The sequence below is a fragment of the Thalia democratica genome, chromosome 3 (assembly GCF_965202585.1).
Source record: "Thalia democratica chromosome 3, ktThaDemo2.hap1.1, whole genome shotgun sequence".
Taxonomy (NCBI): Eukaryota; Metazoa; Chordata; class Thaliacea; order Salpida; family Salpidae; genus Thalia; species Thalia democratica.
Genome location: NC_139167.1, coordinates 15490226 through 15514623, shown reverse-complemented (window position 1 = coordinate 15514623; position 24398 = coordinate 15490226).

The following is a 24398-nucleotide window of genomic DNA, read 5'->3' as shown; positions in this document are numbered from 1 at the left end:
GAAATTTGTGTTTAATAATGTACTATAAATCTTGTTTAGTATCATAAGATGTAAAAAACATATTTAACTATAAGCTATCTCTTAAAATAAAATAAAACACACCAATAACAATTGTGTGAATACTTTAATTATAGGTTACAACTTCTTTAAAGAAAGTAAAGTATTTTTATGAAAAAAAAAATATTTTCTGCTAAAAAGGTAATTTCTTTTTATTTAATAAGTTAACTTGAACAGTTAAAATAAGTTTTTTTTTTGACTTTATAATATTAACTAGTTTTTTTTTTGTTTTATAATATTATTTTTTTAGAATTTACTTGACGCTTATTGAAGTAACTTGAAGCAAGCAAACTAATGCTTCTTAATTTTTATTTAAGTTGATTTTTTTATAACTTTGCAATACATAAACACAAGCACAATGAAAAGTGTCAAGCAACATTTTGATTTAAATTTATAAGACTTTGTTTCTTTTTTGCCATTAAAGTAGACTATTAACAACAACAAACAATACATAAATGTACCTTATTAAAATTGTTATTATTCAATAAATAAAACTAGTTTTTGCAATTGTGAATGTAATATTATATTCAAAAATCATAATATACTATATGGTAATTAACATTATAATAAAGAATAAAAAAGTCACAATAAGTTTTATTCCTTCTTATTTTATTTTTATTTTTATATGATATGCGGTTTTCACGTGACTTAAAGAAAAAAAGTATATTTTACTAAAAACTGTTTGGTTCTTATAATTTTTTTAATTTTTTCACTTAAGAAAATAAAACTTACGATAAGTAGGTCTAAACAATGTAATTTAAACACACATAAAATAATTAATAAATTAATAAATAATAATGAAGTTGACTATTTCAAACATTGTTCGCAATAAAAACTACAATTTGCACAAATTAACAAACAGTCTTATGAAAAAAACTTATATATAGCAAACACTTCTGTAGACTGAGTAACTCATTCAAACTATTCAATATTCTTAAGGTGTTGTTACCAAAGCCATATTTCGGGTGAAACTTTTTCTTTAAAAAAAAGTTACTTACAAATTGAAAATAAAGTGAAAAATGCGAATGACGTAACTATCAAAAACTTATTTATTTTGGATTAACCATTATAAAAACTGAGGTTAAGTATACAAAATTGAATTTTATTAACGTGTTTATGTAGTAGCTATTGAAAATATCAACTTCAAACTCGAACATATAAAATTACAATAATACAGTTACTAATCGCTTATTCGGTTTCCGCTAGTCTAGGCTTTTTTTTTACTTAAAAACTTTAAATATGATTGAACTTAAACTACTTTCTTGTATCAAGTTTAAGTAATAAAACAATCTAAAACAAAAAAAAAACTTTACAAATTTAGTAACTATTGATATTAATAAAAGATGTTAAGTAAAACACAAAAGCGAGAAGTGTTGAATTAGTGCTTCTAGTATGTAAACAAAATTTCAGATCTTTTATGAATTTAATTTTTCTCTGCACAAGCTTAGAAATCACATTAAACCTTTTATAGTATTTATTTCAAAATAAATTAAGTAATTATCTCAGTTCAATTTAAGAAAATAAAGCTTGTAGATTATAAAATACACGCTAATTTATTATTTGTGACTTATTTTTACTTGATAATTTTTTAAATACCTTTCTTTAAACTAGTTTGAAAAATGTTTAGCTTTTAATAAATCAAGTCATATTTTAAAGCTAGCTTTTAAAATAAAAAAAGGTAAACAACGTACTTTATGCTTTTTTTAACTTTTTCTTTCAGCTATTAACATTTTGCTAACTTTTAAAGTATAGTGTATATTAAAAACTAAAGTTGTCAATGATTTCAATGGAATATTAATTAATAATACTTGTATATTATAACATACACTCTTATTTATTATATACGATCTATTCTCACTAGATAATTTTTTTAGCACCTTTCTAAGTAACTAGTTTGAAAAATTATTAGCTTTTATAAACTTAATATAAATTATGAAGCTAGCTTTTATTGGAAAAAAAGTAAACAACGTAATTAATACTTTCGTTTAAAATCATAGTTTCTATGATAACTTTTTCTAACAGTTGTTAACAATTTTTTAATTAGTAATGTATATCGTATATTAAAAATTAAAGTAGTTAATTAATTAAATGGAGTTATAAAGAATAATGTTTGTAGATTATTACAGACATGCTAATTTAATGTGTACGACCTATTTTTAATTAATAGTTGTTTTTTGTACTTTTCTTAATTAATACTTTAAAAAACTGTTAGCATTTGTAAAGTAAATTAAAACTAAGTTATTTCTTTATAAAAAAATTAAATAAACTACGTAATATATGCTTTTGTTTCAAACTCTGTACTTCAATTGTTTAAAATACCTTTTAATGAATCATTTAGGAAAAGCTAGTAATTATTAATCAAAATAACATGCTAATCCTTTTTAATTGTTTATAGTTATTAAACTGAGTTATAAATTGTATTGTCTTCTTTTGAATAACATTTTTTATAAATTAAACATTTTTAATAGTTTGTTGCTTATATAACTATTTTAATTAGATTTTACTGAATTATACGAGAATGATATAAAAGATCGACTTCTGGTTAAATAAATGTCGGACATTCTTATTAAATGATTAAATTTGTCGAGCACAAAATAATTTGATTTTACGTTCATTTATGTATTGTCACTTTGATCTTAGACTCATAAAGTTAGTCTTATTAAATTTTAATCCTATTTACTTATATATAATTAAAAAAAATTAAATTTATCAGGCAATAAAAACTTTGTCATTTCCAAACTTACATATTGTTTCACTTTTATTTAAGATAAAACTGACAATATTAAAAAAATATTTTAGAATGATCTTTTTACGAAAAAAATTTAAACTAAATTTATAACGTAACTTTGCAATTGCAATCAACTTAAACACTTTTTTAAACACTCAATGACGTCATTCAATTACACACATATTAAAGCTTCAATTTTATAAATATTAAAATGCTTAAATTTAATACTAGTTCAAGGTAGCTTAATTGCCAATTTATAACGAGAAACTGATCTTATTTCTTATTCTCGTAACTAATATGATCTGTTTTAAGTATAAAAGTATAATTGCGTTGTTTAGTTTAAAAGCTAAGTTTTGATTTTTAATGATAAAACATAATTGGTTTTTCTATAAATTTCTTTACTTTTATCAAAAAGCAATTATATCATTATGAAGCAAGATATAAAGTATTAACTTAATTCGTAGAACGAAAGATATGTATTTATTTTAAAAAATCGTATTTAAAGTTATGTTATACCTTAAAAGCCTAAGTTTTATTTAAATGTGTTTCTTTTTGTGGTTAAGTCGTGTTAAAAATCCCAAAATAAACTGTTTATGTCATATAAAGAAATACATAAAAAAATAAAAAATAAAAACAAAATTAAGTGTGTTATAATATCAAAAAATAAAAACATATTTAGACATGAAAGAATAAAAAAAATAGTTTAGAACTCCAAATAAACTATTTAACAAACATCTGTTTTTAACGCCGTTATAAATAATCCTAAATTCTAAATTTAATGTCAGGTTTTTAAAATTAAATTTATTTATTTAAAATGAACTCAATTTTGTTATAGTTTTGTTATTCTCGCTAATCACTAAAAACTTCTAAAGAAATAAACAATACATAATATTTTGTAAAATTTATAAATTATCTAAGACAATCTGTTTTAAGAAATTTCAAAAAATGTTAAACACATGCTGTTAACATAACTTTTTATATTGAAGTTTTATATTTTCAAGTTTATCCAATATGTTAGTATGTAGTTTAAACTTTCAATATTTCAATCTTTATTTTTGAAAATGTTTAAGTTTTAAGATTCTGATGCAAAAGATGAAAGTAGTGCTGCTAGTAGTTGTAATGTATCTATGTAAATAGTTCGTTTAAACATTAGTTTATTTTAAATATCTCTAGTTAAATACTCACTAACATTGTATACTACTCTACATAATGTACTAGTTAAACGAAGAATATTACTGCTTGTTTGTAGCAACATCTTTTTTGCTGAATACGTTTTAGAGGTTAATACTGTTTATCTTTTAATTAAATACAACAACTCTCTTAATTTTTTTTTTCGTTTATTTAAACTATATAAAGCATCCGTTTAAAAGATTCTCAGAATTAAAACAAAACTTTGATCTTCGAGTATGTAAAAAAAGGTAACTTAAAAAAATAAGTAATGTGAAATTAAAGTCACTTGTTTTTAAATTATACCTTAACCAAAAATTTAGCTTATAAGATTTAAGTTCAAATTATAAATAAAGCTTAAGCTAGTTTTTACGTCATGTAAAAATATCTTACTAAAACTCTAACTAAACAATTAAAATAAAATTTGAATATTTTTGATGTACCAATCTTCGATGTATCTCAGTTTCAATTTTTTTTTTCACAAAATATGGTGTATATTTTGTTTGGTATTTTTCAACAAAAAGATACTTACATTCTTTAGAAAGAAAGATTATAATTAGAACAAATTAGATATAAAGCTCTTTAAACATTCATTGTTTTAATTTGAAACACCTTTTTTAATTGGGAAACGTTTAAATACTAAAAAAAATATAAATTTTACTTTTATTAAACAATGTGTTGTTTATTTTCAGATGAAAATTCTGAAAATAGAGGATAAAAAATGTTATTAGCATCTGTACATAGTATAGTTTTTATAGCTATATAGTTAGCTAGATACCACTAATTGTTATATGTGTTATTTAAAAAAAAATCTTAAACTAAACACAATAAACAGCAAATTAGTAAAAAAAACTTTAAATTTTTTTAGAGAAGTCAATCTTTTTTTAGTTGTCGCAAAAATGTTTTATTTAATTCCTTAAGTTTTAACTAAAAGTTAATTTCTTATGTAGTAATTTTTTTAATGTAGCATAGATTTAGTCAGACTTTGTTGCTAAGTTTTTCATCAAAATCACTGAAATAACTTGAGCGTGTTTTGTTTGAACTTTTCAGAGAAGTTAGTTTGTTGATGTCAAGTATAAGTTCGTACACGTTTTTATTTTTAAAGTTTGTTAAATGATACTAGCTAATAAACTCCTCGACTTTTTAAACTAAATTTTTAAGTCTTTAATTTTACTCTATGTTCTTTAAAACAATAAAATTTGTTTAAGATAACAAATTAGTATAAATTTTAAAGTGAAAACCCTGAAAACAATTAATGATTATTACGTAAAAATTTTTGTTTTTAAGTCTTTCTCCGATTCGAAATATTAAGAAACAATTTAAAAGTTTACTATATATACTATGTATTCAGTGCTACATATATGAACAATATACATAATAAAGAATATTTTTATACTGACATGTAGAAAATATTGCACACTTATACGTTTTAGGTGAAAAATTATAAGTATTACATTTAGTTTTTTAATTCGTTATCATGAAAATTTTTTTACATTGGATGTAAAAACTTACATGCATAATTTTTACACATATTATTACTGTTATTTTTATGTCTATATTTGGCGAAATTTTGATTCCGATAAGAAAAAGATATTCTACTTAAGTAGGGGTAGGAAGAACAGCACATTTTTTTGGTCATATTGTAAAATTCGTATGAGGGTATATGATTAAGATGTGTTTTGGATTCATTAAAATTAATATAAAAAAAAAATTGTAAAACAAAAATTCGCTGCCCAAAAAGCTAATTTCAACACAAAAGTCGTATATTTTTCGATTTCTTAACTTTAACGGTAATATAATCAATTTACATGTCCTGGACTTATAATTTATATATCTAAAATAAAAAATATATATATTAATATATATAATATTATATATATATAAAACATGCCATTTATGTTGCTTGGAAAAATACGAGATTGAAAAAATTAAAAAAAAATTACCATAAAATAAAAGATAAGAGAGGCTGCAACCCTGCCTACATAATCAAATCATGCGTTTCAAAAGAACAAAAACCACTTAATAAAAACAAAAAAAATAACAACAAAATAAATCCAAAAACAAGAATAAACAAAGCAAAGATAAGTTAACTTGTACATAAGTTGTTTTTTAAAATAGGCTAACTAAAACTATTCAATTTTAGTTGAAACGTCACAATGTGTTTTTTTGTTTGATTCTTTAAAAATCTTACTTAGTTCTTTATTTCGTTCTGAGGAGATGCATAAAGCATCGAAATTAAGTAAACGTTTTGAAAACTAGTTATTCTTTTATATTATAAGTTCATTTATATATATATATCAATTGCAAGCATAAGTTATAGACTTTTTGACTGCTTTTGGAGTACTATGACGTCATTATCACACAAAGTATGGAAATTTTGTTTGTAAAATTGTTTTTTTTTATCTAATAAAAAAAAATCTTCTGCAGTTTTTACTTTTAGTTCTTTTGATTTTGTCTGTAAAATGTGAAGAGTCAGCTAGTTAGGAAGATATTATTGATATAATGTCATTTTAATTGCATGTTGATATAAATTATAAAAACATTTTAAATCATTGTCCATTATTAGAAATCATGATTATTGAGAGCACCTGTCTAAGAGTAAAAGATGTAGAGATATAAATCATAGAAACTGCATGCAAATTTATTAAAATTAGTCTAGTTTTATTTTTAAGTGTAAAGAGTTTTTGTTTAATTAAACAATAACTATTTATCTGTATTAAGTTTTTTATTTTAGCTTTAAGTATGTTACTACTACCAAGATACTATAAGTTTAAGTTTATAAAGTTTTAAACATTTAATCTAAAGTATAACTTAGTTTGTTAGATTGTTTAAATAGCTTAATTATCTAATTTAAAAGTATAGTATCAAATCCTTTTTAGTATTAAACCCATAGCAATTTATCTTAACTGTATTTACTTGTATAAATGCTATTTACAAGACTGAGCTAATAGCAAGGTATAAACTTTTATCTTTAACTTTAACTATCTTCTAAGTAAAACTTAAACCAATAAAATTGCATAAATAGATCAAACTTTTAGTTTTACTCAAGTTATAAACTAATAAAAATGCAACAAAACTTTTAGTTTCAGTAAGTTTCTTATTAATATAAAAAGCTATTTTATTTTAACAAAAAACATTTTAGTTACTAAAAGCATAAGTTTTACTTGATTTTAATTATACGAAACAAACTAAACATAAAATAATAAATAATGCTTGTTAAAACAAAGATATCTATAAAACAAATTAAACTGAACAAATTAGCAGCTCAACGTTTTCTATATTAATGTGGGTTTTCTGTCCAATACATCCGAATTGTATTGTACAGAAAACCGTAAATTAGTTGAATAGATGTGTTTTTTTTATTTGAATGTATGTATTTTTTAAATACATTAATATTTTAGTATGAGTTACTTCAGATGATTTATATACTTTATGATGTATAAAGAAACTAATTTGTTATTTTGATATTAATTTGTTTACTTAATTGAATGGCCTTTTTATTTCGATTTTAACTAAATTTTAAGTTTGTTTGCAATCTTCTGCCTAAATAAGAAATACTGAATGAAAATATACTAAATTATTTAATAGTTTGTTCCTTAACAAAATTTCATTAAGAAAACAATTCAGGATTAAACAACATTGGTTTGTTGTATTAAAGATAAAAAATAAAATTGAAAAAAGTTAAACATAGTTCTTTAAAATCTTTATATAATTATTTGCTTCCTTATTTATAAAATAATAGTTATTTTATTATGATAAATCTGTTATGCAACAATAAAACTACAAAAAGTTTTATTATAAACTATTATAACAAACGATTTTCTATTAAGTAAATGGTGCAGTTTTATTTAAATAGCAAAATTCATAAGCAAGTTAAATAGCTCTAAACATGACTTGAAGAAAAAGTCACGAGAATGATATAAAATATTAATTTCTCGTTATAAGTTAGAATAATGGTTATTTTTCTTGTACTTTAGTGAATTTGTGTTTCTTAATACAAAAGCATGATGCTTAAACATGTGTGTAAATGAATTGACGTCAGTGAGTGCTTAGAAAAAATTAAAAACTCAAAACTCATTATTGAATTAACTTTGTCGCACATAAAAGATGTTGGTAAAAGATTTTGCTACGTGTAAGAATGAATAAATAAATTCTTACATTCAAGTTATTATAATCATTTCTATACTATATCTCCCAAATTGAACAAAATAAATTAAACTTAAGAAGATATTATAATTATTAAGGTTATTTATTAATTATAAGGTTATTTAAATTTAGCTTATAATTCAACTCTGTAAAAATGCTTATAAATTGACCTTTGTATTTAAAAACTACCGTTGATTAAACTAGATTTACTATTTAACGCTAAATAACAACTGGTTTATTAATATTATATTAACTACACCGACATTAGTTTGCATAAAAAAATCTTAAAAGAATAAATATATTATTGCTCCTTTAGTAGTTGAGATATCTTTATTTGATTTCTAATGTTTTTAACATAAAAGAAATTAGGTGAAGAAGTTTGTGACTAGTACAATAAAAGTATTATTAGAAATAACAATAAAAAAAATGTATATTAGAAATCTTTGTTTTCGATAAAAGATAATTATTTTAATAAGATACATATAATGATCAAATGTGTTAATATTGCTCTAAAACTATTTCTCACTGCAAATTAAAATTTTTAGTATTATGCGTTATTATCACGCTAATATCTCCGCGTACGTTAAATAATATTTTTATAATACAACAACACTAATTTGTGTGATTTTAAGTGATTGTCTTGGGTTTAAAAGTTAGCTGATAAACTTTTTCCTCTTAAAATTGTGACTACACTTAAAAAATTAGTCAATACATATATCTTGTTAAAACATTTTGAGCTAAATTTATTTTGCTTCTTCTATATAAATTTTATTCGACAAGAACAAGGAAAATCGGTAAACCGCTGTGAAACTGTGATAAGTATTGTTTTATTATCAAAAAATACTAACTTAAGGTACAAAAAATATAAAACTCATATTTAGTAAGTAGTTGTTATTGTTAAAAACTTTTTACTGGATTTATTTTGTTAACATAAATTGTAAAAGATAATAGTATACGGAAACTTTATAAGAAGTTAGGTAAGTCGCTACAAAGTTGTTCAGTATAATATGTTTCTAAAATTAATATAATGTATTTGAAAAATTTAAAACCAAATCTTTAATTTTTGTGTGATCTGACGGACACCAATAAGTGACTTAAAGTAATCTGAAACTTTATAGTTACTATCAGATAAATTTGGTTAATAAAATAATGTTAAGTATAAGACTTGTATTTTCCTTTTAATGCATTTATTATAATAAAATACATCTTTTTTAATGATAATCAAGTTTTAGTTTGACATTCTAAAATATGTTCTTACTAAAGTTACATTTAATAAACAAAAAGGCATAAGTTATTAATAAAAAAAACATAAATTTTTCTTGAAAAACAGTAAGTATCTAATTAAAAGTATAAGTAATATACTGTGAAAATAAATTTTTTAACTCAAAATTTAAAGTTAGGGTAAACACTACACTGCATAGTTAGCCTAAAGGTAAAAGTATTGACTTTGTTATAATTACGCATTTAATGAAGAACTTTAACCGATTAAATGTTCCAAATATCATATATTAAAAAACAACAGTTTGATCTTTAAAAAAAGACTATATTCATCTAAAATGAAAAGTTATTGGACAAACATTTTTAATAAGAAATCTGTCTACGATGTATAAGAGACTCGTTACTGACTGTTTAAAACATATTTATTTCTATATACATTAATTTAAATATTACAAAAAATATTTTACATCTGTTTCATGTTGTATCAGTTTTTTTGTTATTATATGACAATATATCTTTATAATTTAGAAATATTCATTATAGATTAAAAAATATATTAATACGAAGAAAAAAAATGATAAGCATATAAACACTAAATTATGCTTTAATGAACATTTAGAAATATTTCATTGTTGTTATTTTTATCAGGATCCGTTATCGAAATTTGTAGTGTGATATCGATGTAACAACAACTTAAAATCGAATAAGAACAAACTACTGTAAATATAACAATAGCTCTCGATCAACGACATCAACTTTCCGCTTTTCCTTCTTACCTTAAAAATCATGGTTATAAAATCGGGAAATTTTGAATTTTTTCGCAAATACCAAAAAATACCTGTGAAATTTGTTTGTTATTTTAATGAACTTTATGATTCACATCCTGATTCTATACACACTTTCCCAATGCGAACTGTATAAAACTCAATAATACGATGTTTAAGGTTTGAACTTATTTTTTTTTAACGAGGCAACTTTATAAAAGGAACACAAATCATGTCTATACCTTTTATGTTTGATTAAACTTACAGTATGTCAATCAGTTTTATGTAAAGTGTATAAAAAAAACCTCTAGGAACTTATTTTGCGTGAAAAGACAACATTTTCCTAACGAGATTAGTATACAATTTCAATTTTATTAAAAATTAATGAATTAATACGATTAATATTACAAGCTTTAAAAAGTGAAACAATAGTGTTGATCACGCCAATTCGATCATCAGACTACAAGTTTCGGTAGACTGAGACCGGTTTCGTCCTCATTAGGACTCATCAGTCAGTCACAACCGAAAAACTTGTAGTCGTCAATCTACAAACGGTTTATCATGCTTTCACATGAATCAACCATTTGCTAGCAATGATCAGTGACGTCAGCATTGTCATTTGCCGTGCAACGTTTAAAACATTGTCCACTAAGCAAGACATCTGGCACGCTCGTTTTAGTACGATCCACAAAAAACATCGGCGAAAGTCAGCAGAGCAGAAGCCTGGACTTTCGTTTGCCGTGAGACAAGCTCAATTTCAACAATAGGGTTGATTACGCCAATTCGATCATCAGACCACAATGACTTTCGCCGATGTTTTTTAATGATCGTACTAAAACGAGCGTGCCAGATGTCTTGCTTAGTGGACAATTGACAAGTCATTGACGCTTACCATCCATTTTTCTAATTTTTTTTTATTCAAAAACTTTCAGAATATCTGCAAAATAAAGCCTAATTTTAATGTGACATAATATAAAACAACAAAAAACTAAAGTTAAAAAAAAATAATGAGCATCTTATTATTGTGCATTTATACTATAAATGTTTCTAATGATATAAACTTTCTTACAAAAACAGTCCTGAAACGTTTTTCTAAAACAAAAGAATAATGATATTTGAGCTGTAATGCTATAATATAAATAAATCTAGATGACAAAGTTAAAAAACCCACAAATACAACATAGTTAAAACATAATTTAATGTAAGTGTACACACATTGGTGTTTTTAAAAATGTTTGGTAAACACAATGTAGTGTGGTACTTTCCCTCTAGCAAAACAAAATATAGAAAATATGGCTTAATATTCTTTTTTATACCAGTGACTGACATTGACTTTCTATATTAGATGTATGTATTAGTTATGTAGAAACTTTTTATAGAAAAATAAATCATTTAAAAATCTTTTAAAAATTTTGCAGATTAGAATAATGTATTAAATGCTATTTAAAATAAAAAGACTTGTTTATTTGGCTTAACTATTTGGTGGCTAATTGTAAGAAAGTAAAAAACAAATAAATTTCATATTATACTATATTGTCAAAAATTGTTCGCATGAGCCGTGCTAAGTACGCACTTTTTGGTCGGGTTCAATTTGCTTACTTAAGCGGTAGTCTACTGTATATTGATTTAAGTTAGTTTTACTTCGTTATAATGTTTATATTTTCTATGTAGTTCTTTACTTAAAAATGAACTTACTCAATTTATAGCAGAAAAATTGTAGTGCAACAATAAAACTACGTAAGTTTTATTCTTTTAAAACGTTTTGTAAAAAAAATCTTCTTATTAAATGAGGCAGAAATACTTTACATTCAAAAGGATGTAAAGCAATAGTTACGAGAATGATATAGTAGATCAATTTCTCGTTATAAATTAACAAAGCAAAGCTTCTACATATGAATTTTAGTGATACTGTTTTTCATATATAAAATAATCAAGTTTTAACTTGTGTGCAATTTTATGACGTCAGTGAGTGCTTAAAAAATGCTTAAATGCAATAAAAAAATAAAAATCATCATAAAATTAAAAATATCGCGCTTAAATAATTTTTTTTTTACAATAAAGTGCTGCATGATAAAAATCTGTAAACTCATTTGTCTTCTTTTTATAAAGTGTTTTTTTATATTGGATTTTACGAAAAAGATGCAAAGTATAAGTTTATCGTTATTTATAAATACACATATTATTAATAAAACACTTTATATTTTAATGTAGATTCAATAAAATTAAGCTATGACTTGTGTGTAGTTATAACGTCACTTAGTACTAAAAAAGTCATTTTAACGAATTAAAAAAAAAACTGATTAAGTGGTCAGATGTATTAAAAATATTATAAAAATAAATTAATTTATTAACTTATTTTTTTTTGATCTGAAAAATAAAGCTTCTTTTATATGATTTGTAAAAGTATATCTTATATTAAGCAAAACATATTTTAAACAAATAAAAATAATAAACATTTTTTTATAGTTTTTATTCAATAGTTATGTGTATTGAAAGAAGTTTATTTGTTAATATTAGTTTAAAATACTAAAAAGTTAAACTTATAGATATACAAACTTCTAAGTTATGTATTTAATTAAATGTAGAAATGTAAAACAAAATGTCTACCTAAAACAAAAACTAATGTCTGACTAAACAACTTATAAAAACTAAGGTCTGACTGAAAAGAACTACGAATGGTCCTAATTTGCCACTAAAATCCTGCAACGTTTATTGATTGTTATATAAAATATATTTAGTTAAAATATTATTTGTTTTACAAAGTCAAATCATGTCATTACCTCGATGTTCCAAAGAAAGTCGATAATTTTAGATCAGGGGTCCGCAAACTGCGGCCGCTCGCTAAATTTGGCTCTCAAAAACAAGATATGTGTCCCGCGAGGTAAATTTAAGCTAAAATCATGCTTTTTTTAAACAACATAAAAAAGTTTTTGTGGAGAAAACTTACTACTAGAGCTTATTTTACTAATTAATCATTATTAGTACTTTTTCATAGCTTGTTTTATCACATTTTTTCGTTTAAAATAGTAGTGAAACCAAAGGGAGTTGGTGACCAAGCATACAAAGGTTCATTTTCCCTAGAAAGCTTACGCTTAGGGCTTAATCTGAGTGTGACTTTACTATTGGGATTTGACATAACTATTACTTTACCCTAGACTTAGTATTACTAGATATCAATACTACTACAAACAACCAGGCACAACAATTAAGTTGGTTTCTCCACCAAACGAACCTCAATGAACACAAAACCAATTTCAAAAATCACAAGAACTATTAAATATTCAATTTGTGTACTAAAACACTGTATAATAACCACTATAAAAAACTCAATGATATTTTAAGAAATACTCAACACTAACTGCAATATCAAGTGCTGAAAAACACAAGAACTTTAAAAGTATTTCAACCATGTGAAAAATGCTTTATATTCAACCACTGCGAAAAAATGCCTCCAATAAATCATCCGTTAAAAATCAAAAGAGCCACATAAATGCACAGTAAGAGAATCACCAAACTTAATCCAAATAACAATCTTCAAATCTAACAAATACAATTTTAATCATATATACCAAAACCCCATAAAACAACTCAACACCAACATTCAAGTGTCTCCGCAGCTCCCGGCGGTTCTGACCACACACCTCAGTCCCTTCTCCCTTATCAGCTTGTGACCAAAAACCTAACATGAATCGTTGCACCATGCAGGTTTGATAATACACCTCAAAGAAGAATTGCGCTCTCATTCTCTCTTTTTCTCTTTACGTCATAAAAAAAAGCGCTTTTATTGTTTTTATTCTCTTTCTCAACTTTTGTTTCAACATACTTTGCCCGGGCAAGAATTTAATAAACGGTTTTCAAGTGAAACTTAGAATATGGTTACAGTAGATTTGTATTAACTACTACAACTATTTTCTATAAAATGCGGCCCGCGAAGACTTTTTTCTGTATAGTGTGGTCCGAGAGGAAATTTTTGTAAAATAAATTGGCCCCTACTTATATAAGGCTGCCAAATCCTGTTTTAAATACAGAAATTTATAATTACATTTTATTGTGAATTAGAAAAACTTCAAAGGTCGATTTCTCATTACAAACATGCTAGAACATATAACCGTTTACTGTGAATAAACTTATATTGCTCAACTAAAAGTTAATAGGAACTTCATCTGAGTTCGCTTGTAGATTAAATATATTTTGTTGAAAACGAGTGAAACAAAAAGTTTGCTTTTATTTTATCAAAGCAAAAACATCAAAGTAACGATTTATGTTACGTAACTAATACGATTAAACTTAAGTTATATACTTTTTGTGAATTTTTTTTATCGATACATTACAAAATTTTTAATAAAAGTGTTTTTCATAGTGATTGCATACATATCAATAAAAAAGTACTTCCATTAATTTCTTGTCCAGGACTTAACACAAATGTTTAAACTAATACTCAACACATTTTCAAAATAGAGCACAATTTATTTATACAGTTTGATAGCATATGAACAAGTTCTAAGAAAAAAACAAAAAAACTAATTTTGAAAAAGTTTTATTAAAGTTTAAAAATACTGCTAAAGTAGTATTAATTTAATTAAAACTAAAACAAACTACCAAAATGTTATCAAGTAAAGTTTTATAAAAACTTGAAGCAATTAAGTATGAACTGCTTAACAAAACAATAGTAAAGTTTAATGAAAAATCTCTATTTTTTGCCTCTTTGCAGCTTCTGCTTCTTAAAAATAACTGTTAAATTATGATATCTACAAACTCTTAAACCTACTTTAAGTAGAAGGCTATTTAAAAAAAAAAATCAGCTTAAGTAGTTGAAAAATATGTTCATGTAATTCAACAAACAAGTTTGAAATTAATTATTTTCATAAAACGAGTAAAAGTGTGATTTTCATAGTAAGTATGTTAATTACGTCATTATGTTACTAATTTTTTAATAAAACTGAAAACGTTTCAAAGATGTTTATCAACTTTATTGACAAAATTGAAACTGTTTAGTTTTTATCAAAAACTAAACAAGTACAAACAGTTTACAGTTAAGAAATAGGGTACTATTGCTTGTAATGTGTTAATTATCATGAATAATTAGGTTTATTATAAAAAGTTATGCAGTTGTATTTGTTACATTTTCTGCATCTTTTCAATAACTTTAAATTTTTAAGCTGTTTTTGACATTTTTTATTACTTAGAACTAGTTTTTTAGAAGAATAAATATAAAGTTTTAGGCGAAGTTAAACCATTCAACCCTTAAACTCATACTAAACTGTTCTTATCAAACGCTGCTTTTAAAGTCTGAATTTTAAGCAATTAACTGTAACTTGATAGTTTAAAACAAAACTATTCGACAAAACGTTCGTCCAAAAACTTCGACAACTCAAAAATATGGTTATTAAGGTATTATGTTAAAATTACTACTCATCTGTTTTTTATTGTGATTCTATCCAATATATTTAGAAGGAGAATGGTGTGAAAGACCAACTGTCGCTAAAAACCTTTATAATTAAGCTTGATGTAAATTATTTTGCTGATTGCTTGCTGTAAGTCGCTAAAAACAAATTTTTAAACTAACTTTTATTAAAAAATAATAATTTTATGTGAAAAGTTTAAGTAAATAGTTGAGTGAAACCAGTTATACTTAAAACTAAAACTAAACACGTTTTGTTTATATTGAGTTAAGTAGTTTTGTTGTCTACCCTTGTATAAAATTAAAACATTCGTAATAGTTTGAAGATAATTTTTTGTTGTATTTTGATCAGGTATAAGTTTGAGTTTTGAGTAGAATTAGTTTTGCTTATTTATCAGTTTAGTTTTTGTTTTAACTTTAGTTTGTAAAAACTTTTAATAAAAAATGTTTTTCAATTTTTATAGTGAAAAAGTTAAAAAAATTCTACTATTTTTAATACTTTTTCAAACAGTAATGTGTATTATTATAACTACTAGAAACTATAAAGTTTAAAAATAATTTGCTTTTTGAATATTAGTGCATACCATTTAAATAATAAAAAATTATAAAAATAGATTTTGTTTTTACAATAAACAAAATAAAATATTGAAACTATAAAGTTAGTAAATTTTATCTAAGTTTACAGTAATTTCGAAAAGTTATAGTACTCAATAGCTTTTTATAACTAATTATGTTGATTTTTTATGCAGTAAGTATCGTCATTTAGTTACGAACAAGTCATAGCTTAGTTATTTCTATTCTACATTTATACAAAACATGTCTCTCTAGTTACATATGAATTTATAACGAATATTTTTTTGAATCGTTATCGTAACATCGTTCAGTGAAATAAGTTTAGTGCAATATCTTAAGTGAAAGACGGCAAGTTTAACAAGTTTATTGATATATATCGGCACTTTTTCTTAATTAATTTTTCTAAGCGCGATAAAATGATTTAATAATGATTTTTGAATTTTGTATCGCATTTAAGCATTTTGCCATAAACATTTTTATCGCCACTGTTTCTTACAAAATGTTTTAAAGCTTAATAAAGTTAATTTAATTTTGAGTATTGATTTTTTATCGCATTATAATATTTGTTTTAAGCATTTACTGACGTCATTTATTTACATAAAAGTTAAAGCTTCATGCTTTTGTTTAAATCAAAACAGAATCTTAAGTGTTTACCAATATACAAGTGTCTTATTTTAATTTGTAATGAGAAATTGATCTTTTATATCATTCTCATATATTTCGCCTTAAGTTTTTTTTTGAATATTAGATAATACTGCCTTGTGGTTTACTTAAACAAAATTTGAATGGTATGAAAACGCTATAGCGGAATAAAACACTTTATAGTTGAATTTTTTTAAAAGATTAATAAGTGCAACTTTTTTTTTATTTTATCAATTCAACTATTAAAGTAAATTATTCTACAACAAAATTATTGTAATACTTTATTAATAAAAAAAAAATTAATTAAAATGTAGTTATTATAAACTCAAAATGCTACCAAAAATTAACTATATCAAGTAAAATCTATTTAGATTAAACCATTGTAATTATTTAAGTTATATACCTAGTTCTAATATAAAACACTGTAAACTTTATTCATTAATTTACCATTAAAGCGTTTAACTATAAGTTAAACTGACCTAAATTATTCGACAAAAAATATTTTTGTTATGCTTGTGTCTCTATGTAATTAACTCTTTAATTATTTTGTTAATTATTTTAGTAAAAGCTGAACCATCAAAAGTAGTTTAATTTTAGTTAATTCACTTTCAAAAATGAACTATTGTTTTAAATTTTTTACTAGTATTTTTTTCTGCTGTTCGTTAACAAAACAAAGGGATTTAAAATTACCATTAGAATAAAATCGAAATATTATCAAAAAATTTACAAGGTTTAATTGTGCTTTTTTTAATGAATAAATCATCAATAACCTATTAACTCTAAAGGCATACTTGAATTATATAAAACAAATTAAGAAACATATATACTTTCTTAGCTGTACTGCAAAAACTTAAAAATAGTTTTACTTATCTGTATATAAACAATATGTCTTGAGTTGAACAGGCACCAGTTTTAGTGCAAAGGAATTGAAGCTATTACATTTACTATCTGCGATTGAAAACTCACAAACTAACATTTTTTGTCAAAATCTAACTCCAGAATTGAAACCATAATCTCAATCTCCAGTTTAGTGGACACTTTAGTTATTATTTTGATTGTTTAATGTAAAAGTTTTTTAAACAATATAAAGGTTTTAAAATAAGAAAACACAATATCTTCGTAAGTTTCCTAAATTTATAATAAACTTTATTAGTTTTATGTTATTTCTAATATTTAATATTTTGTTACACAAGTTTCATCTTTAAATAGTTTTTTTTTATTTGAATTAATGACTTTTACTAAAGTTTATAAAGTTTTTCTTTATAAAGTTGCTAAGGTTATTAAATATATTAACATTTGTTAGAGGTTTTCATTTGTTATTTATATTTAATTAGTGTATGATTGTTTTCTATTTGTTTAATTAAACTTATTTTTAAAGGTAATCCACTTAAGTTGTTGTGTTTAGATTTTAAATAAAGTAATTGACAGGCTACTAGTACCATTAAGACTCTTATCAGAATATTTTTATGTCAATTCTTAAAAGTAAGGTATTGTTGTAGGCAGTAGGCCCTAATCGTAGACGCCCTAGGGTTTCATGCCGTCTAAAGCTAAAGTTTGTACAACTAGGTCTGGTTGACAATCTGCTCTAAGATAATCAACCAAATAAAACTAAGTTATTCGTAGCGACAACTTATATTTCATACAATTTCACGGTATAAAATTTAATAAAATAAAACAAAGGAAAAAAACGTGTTCAAAAATATTAACATTATTTAATTGTAAACTATCATCGTTAATCACTTTAAAAAATACGAATTTTAACTTAAGTTTAATTTTGAAATATGTAAACTAAACTCTCTAAACGTAAAATTATAATGTATGATTGGCAAAAACTTAATCTAATCTATATATAAAGCTATTAAGTTAAATCATCGCCAGGAATAATTGAAAAATTAAGATTATATTGTGTTTGTCTTAAAGTAACTATAAGGAAAATGCTTCGGATGTTAGTGTTTATTTGGTTAAGTGACCAAAAAATAATTTTTCAGATTGACTATACAACCAGGAGTGCATTCCCAAAAATTGCGTACCTAAGCGACAGATTACTGTACATAAAAACTGTATTTTAAAATTTTCATCGCTAACTAATGTAGGTAGTATACTAATCAGAAACTAATATTTTAATAATTAACGCGAAAATTGATCATTTTGAACATGATGAAAATATTTGTGCTTTATTTTGTTTTTAGTATTTTATAATTTTTTTGAACTAGAAGGGCTTAAAAACATGAAAAGAAAAAACACTAAAGTATAATCTAATAATAAAGTGTATAATTCAAAATAACTTTTTTAATTTGTAACGAGACAGCAACGTTTATGTTGTTAAAATTTTAGCAATATAATAAAGTCTATAAAATGTTTGACATTCGTATTAAAGCATTTGACAAATACAAATTTATAATTGAAAGGTAATAAACAAGTTTACTGATAACGACAATAAATAATTGTTTCCCATCCATGTTTTTGTGCTTTAAGAAAGACTGTAGTAAAAATATTTCGCATATTAATTGAGTAAATGAGAAAACTATGCTGAAGAATGTTAAACAGTAAACCAAATAGTGAACAAAATTGTTAACTAAAGAATTAATTTCAATTTAATATACTTTTATTTAATATTTTTAATATTTTTAACATATTATATATATTGTATAAATTTAAACTAATTTAAGTTTATAAATTGCCTTGCACTTTTTAATGTCAATAACAATGATAATGACACTATAATTTTATTTGTATTTTTCAAAACAGTTTTTCTAAACTTTAATAGACTTAAAAAAGAGGCTTAAGACACTTGTTATTAAGGTAAGTTGAACTAAAATATTTATTGCAAAATGCGATATTATGACTGAAACTCAAAGTAAACGTGTTTGCAACTACATTATATTCACGTGCCAAACATTTTTTCATTCGGCTTCTTTACTAAATATTTACTAACTAAATGACTGCAGTTTTTTCTATGTAAAAAAATTATATCCACCGCTTAAATGACCAACTTATTTACTTTAAATAAAAAAATTAAATTGCCAAAGTATCATATTAATAGTTAAAGTTTTACTAAGTTATATTTAAAATAAAAATTATGTTTTTCTAAAGAAAAATAAAACAATGAAAAAATTACCACAAAAGTCTTATCTTTTTATGTTTTATTTAATTAAACCTCAAGCGGCATAGTTATACATATAAAAGTATTATCAAGATACATAAAAATGAAATACTATTTTTAATCAATTGCTAAAAAATAGATAAGCTGTTTAGTTTAATTTTCTCTTTAATAAAACGTTTTATTTTTAATTAAAATTTGTAAAAATTTGTGTTCTTTAGACAGTATTAACTTTAAATATGTCCAGTAAGACACAATTTATTTTAGATGATACTAATAAGTTTATACTAAACGTAAACAAAACTTTGGACATAGATAGAACTATTAGTTGAAAATAAAAATTACTGTTTTACATTATTTTCGTATAACCCCAACATTCTAACAAAGAAAATTTCGATATATTTTCAGTTTCAATTATTAAGATATTTTAAATACTAGAAATAAAATAATTAACTTAAATAATTCAAATTAAAAGATTAACTTACATTGCGTAAATAATTTTTGGAAGCTTCTTAAATAACAATTTTTTTAAATTTAAACGAATTTAACAAATATCTTTTTTTTTTTTTAGTGAAACATTTTGTTACTGGCGAGAATGATAAAGAAGATCAATCTATCATTACGAATTTAAATATCATATAAAATTCAGGTAAGTAGAATTTTAGCTTATATTTTTTTAAACATTCTATTAAGAACTTTTTAAGTAAGTTTATAGCGGTAATAATAAAAATATTATCTAGTAGGTTATAAATAACTGTTATCTAAAAAAATGTTTTTTTAACATTTTTTTTGTTAGTATAATAAACGTTATTAATAATTTAGTAACTTTTAGTTTGTTGTGTTATTACTTTTATTATTATTAAAAGTAAGAGACATATCTATTCAGTTACTTTAAAAAACTTTTACTAAAAAAATATTAAAACTTTTTTACTTGCTAAATACTTTCTTTTATATAACAATAATTGCATTATTTTCAACCTGTAAGACACTTAACCGGTATTAACCGGTTTTAATTTAAACAACCATGTTTTGTTGATTACTGATAAATACTAACATTTCTAAAGCTAATATAAACTTGTGCAATTTTACTTAAATTTATACATATAGTGACCAAGTAACAACTACTCACACACTTTACTGAAACTTAGTGAACAAATATACAAGAAATAAAATTACTATATAGATAGATAATACAAAGAATAGTACAAAGGTCATTAACTTTGCTGTCTTTCACAAACACATAACTTAACATCTTTTATATGCAAATTTGTTTATAACTACTTCCAAAATTTTTTGAACAATATACTTGTTAACTCGTAAATAAAATTAGTAACCACTATCAAGTTTCAATAGTAATAGTGACTAGACCCTTACGATAAAGTACACATTTTAAAATTAATAAGCATTATGTCAATCTTGGTATCTATCTATATAGTTATAGATCTTGTTTTCGAATTAGGTAAAAAAAAATTTTTTTTTTAAGTTTGCAGTTTTTTTTTTTATGTTTTAAAAATATAGTAATGAAAAGTAAGTTTAAATATATCATATAATATTATTTCTTCAACTGTTAGATTTTTTTCTAAACTTTAACAACGAAAAATTTGTTAAACACTGAAAATTATTAACGAAGATAAATAAAAACATCAATTTTCTTTAGAATTTATGTGGTTGATCATAAAAGACTTTTAGAATAAACTCAGTGTTTAAAAATATAGTAAAACTTGAATTTGTTCGTGAAAATAATTATGTTCTGTAGGTTTTAAGCATTTTTTTAAACACTTAGCAATACACATGTTCTTATGAGTTAGTATTAGTTTTTTTTTACACCGTTTAGTTTTAATTTACAAATATTTATATATTTTTTCGTAAGCAAAACAAACAATAAAGTTTTAACGAGAATGATTTAAATTGTCAATTTCTCGTTTAAAATCGAATAAGCTCTATATAATTAAGTTTCTAAATTGAACACAGTATTAATAAATGACACTTTAACTTAAGTTTGTGACTTAAAGTATTGATGTCATATATATATTTTAAATATTTTTTTTTAGTTATTTGTCAATACTCATAAAATAAAAAAGTATAAAAAAGTTTGTAAATAAAAGTTTTTTTTTTGTCTTTTTAAGCTATATAAATCTAAAAAAACTACTTATTATATTAAATTTATATCAACTACATATATGTAATAAAAACTAATACTAGTTTTCCGAAAACAAAATTTAATAATTATAGTTCCTAAAATATAGAAGCAATGGTTATATACCTTGTTATTAATAATTTGTTTGTTTTATGTAATCAATTAAGTACATGTATATTTGATTAAACAAATAAAAAATCAAACATGAACTATTTTTTTTTTAAGTGATAGTTAGTTGTTTAATTTGTTTAAAATCTCATTAAAAGTTAGGCAACTATCACTGAGAGAGCTTAGTATTTTTTTTGAAGAAATTTTTAATTTAACACTTAATTACTTAGTATTAACAAATTTTCGTGTGTTAAAGTTTAGAAAAAAATCTAACAGTTGAAGAAATAATGTTATATGATATATTTTAATTACTTTTCATTATTATATTATTCAAATATTAAAAAAAAAATATGCAAACTTAAATAAAATATTTTTTTTACCTTATTCGAAAACAAGATCTAAAACTATATAGATAGATACCAAGATGGACATAATGCTTATTAATTTTAAAATGTGTACTTTATCGTAAGGGTCTAGTCAATATTACTATTGAAACTTGATAGTGGTTACTAATTTTATTTACGAGTTAACAAGTATATTGTTCAAAAAATCTTGGAAGTAGTTATAAATAATTTTGCATATAAAAAATGTTAAGTTATGTGTTTGTGAAAGACAGCAAAGTTATATGACCTTTGTACTATTATTTTGTATTATCTATATAGTAATATTATTTCTTGTATATTTGTTCACTAAGTTTCAGTAAAGTGTGTGAGTAGTTGTTACTTGGTCACTATATGTATAAATTTAAGTAAAATTGTACAAGTTTATATTAGCTTTAGAAATGTTAGTATTTATCAGTAATCAACAAAACATGGTTGTTTACATTAAAACCGGTTAATACCGGTTAAGTGTCTTACAGGTTGAAAATAATGCAATTATTGTTATATAAAAGAAAGTATTTAGCAAGTAAGAAAGTTTTAATATTTTTTTAGTAAAAGTTTTTTAAAGTAACTGAATAGATATGTCTCTTACTTTTAATATTAATAAAAGTAATAACACAACAACTAAAAGTTACTAAATTATTAATAACGTTTATTATACTAACAAAAAAAAATGTTAAAAAAAAATTTTTTTAGATAACAGTTCTTTATAACCTACTAGATAATATTTTTATTATTACCGCTATAAACTTACTTAAAAAGTTCTTAATAGAATGTTTAAAAAAATATAAGCTAAAACTCTATTTACCTGAATTTTATATGATATTTAAATTCGTAATGATAGATTGATCTTCTTTATCATTCTCGCCAGTAACAAAATGTTTCACAAAAAAAAAAAAAAGATATTTGTTAAATTCGTTTCAATTTAAAAAAATTGTTATTTAAGAAGCTTCCAAAAATTATTTACGCAATGTAAGTTAATCTTTTAATTTGAATTATTTAAGTTAATTATTTTATTTCTAGTATTTAAAATATCTTAATAATTGAAACTGAAAATATATCGAAATTTTCTTTGTTAGAATGTTGGGGTTATACGAAAATAATGTGAAACATCAATTTTTATTTCCAACTAATGTTCAAGTTTTTAAGATTAAGAAAAAACTGCTGTTTCTTTAAAATAAATTTCGAGAGTAATTAAATACTAAAAAGATTTAGTTCAAAGAAATTGATATAAATAATACAATTTATCTTTAATTAAACTTCATAAGTTTATATATTAAGCCTTTAAATCCCATCTATTTTTTTATATTTTTTGGTTTACGTTTTGTTTATATTAAATGTACTAAGACCAAACTCAAAACTCTAAGCAAAGAATTGAAAATTGTACTGTACCTAAATGCGTGACAGTACAAAATAAAAACTTTTGAATTTTTCACTTGGAATCATGACAATTTTACATTAATTAAGAAACATACTAATTACACAAAATTGCCGCTTTAAAGTTTATTTAAATTCCATGAAGAAATGTTCAGCTTAAGTTTTAATTAATTCAATACTTTTTAATTTTTTGTTGAAAAATTATTTACACCTGTTTTTCTTGATTAGCTTACCTTATAATGATTTATACCACGTCAACATATTTATACTTTAGAACTTAAAATGTATAAAACAAATTCAGCAGAAAAATAAGTTTGAAAAAGCTACAGTTACTTTAACTGATTTTGTTAATATAAGAGAAGAATAAAACAGGATAAGAATAATCGTTTTAATTTTGACAATTTTCAACAAATACTAACACTATAGTAACTAGTTTTTATATATCTAATAAATAAAAAGTATTTTACGCGTACTTCCAAGAACTACATGTCGTTAGTTATTGAAACTGAGTGAAAGTTTTATAATACACTGAGACAAGTAGCATAAAAAGTTAACTAAATTATAAATTATTATAGAATAACTACGAAATATCATTATCTC